General features: G+C 37.4%; 1 non-coding gene across 1 annotated transcript; it reads right to left on the bottom strand.

The window, feature by feature from the left end:
• Positions 1 to 323: 323 nt before the first annotated feature.
• LOC121140080 lies at positions 324 to 428 on the bottom strand. Its single transcript, XR_005876919.1, has one exon. It is a non-coding gene; the product is annotated as a U6 spliceosomal RNA (small nuclear RNA).
• Between the last annotated feature and the right edge of the window lie 682 nt (positions 429 to 1,110).

Below are 1,110 nucleotides of genomic sequence, written 5' to 3'. Positions count from 1 at the left end.
CAACTCCTGAAATTTTGCCCATCACTTCACACCACAGCTCTGCCTGTATTTTTTCTAACTCTTTCAGGAAATTATTGGGGGAAAGTCTTTAAAACTTGAGCAGCCATGAATTATTAACATTTTCTCTAGATCCTGGCTAGAGGTTCTGTCCATGGTAATAGAGCTCTGCAAGGAGAAATCCATTCTGGAGAGTCCTGTCTGCTCCAGCTGCAGATGTGACAGGGAGAATGGAGGCTAAGCAAAGATGATGAAACACAAGCTAAATGTACTGGGATGAGCAAGAAAGTGCTTTGGCGTTGTAGATGGATTCCTTGAATTCCTTTAAAAATATGAAAAGATTCATGAATTTGCATGTCATGCTTGCACAAGGGCCATGATAATCTGTGTAATCTTTCCAATTTTAGTATATGTGCTGCCAAAGTGAGCATTCCTGAAGTTCTTTACCTACCATAGTTTTTTTTTCAGTTAAGAAAACTGAAGTATACTTTACATATAGTAAAATTTGCTTTGCTAGCCTATATCCCTGTGAAGTTTCACAAACACAGGCAATCATAAACTTCTACCTCAATAAAGATACAAAACAGTTTTGTTTTAAATGACTCCTGCCAGCTGGCGGTTTGTGCTCTGCCTCCTCCTCTCCACGCCTGCATTGCCTGTTAAACAAAATTCTCTTCTACTCTTACAATTTTGATTTAGCAAGAATGTCATGTGAATGGAATCACATAGTATTTATCTTTTGAGTCTATTCTTAATCGCTTAGTCCAGTACAATGGTTCTCAACATTCCTAATGCTGTGACCCTTTAATACAGTTCCTCATAGTGTGGCGATCCTCAACCATGAAATTATTTTTGGTACTACTTCAGAAATGTAATTTTGCTGCTGTTATGAATTGTAATGCAAATATATTTGGAGACAGAGGTTTGCTAAAGAGGTCATGACTCCCGTATTAGAACTGCTAGTCTAAGATATCAGATTCATTCATCCTTTGGTTTGTATCAGGAGTTTATTCCTAGTTATTACTGACCAATATTCTATTCTGCTCATGCACAATATTTTATCCATATCCCCCATCCAACAGTGAGGGAAAAATTAGCTATTTATTCTTTGGA

This window comes from Mesocricetus auratus, unplaced genomic scaffold, assembly GCF_017639785.1.
Source record: "Mesocricetus auratus isolate SY011 unplaced genomic scaffold, BCM_Maur_2.0 Super-Scaffold_100003, whole genome shotgun sequence".
In the NCBI taxonomy this organism is placed as follows: domain Eukaryota; kingdom Metazoa; phylum Chordata; class Mammalia; order Rodentia; family Cricetidae; genus Mesocricetus; species Mesocricetus auratus.
This window is presented reverse-complemented; position numbering and strand designations above follow the sequence as displayed.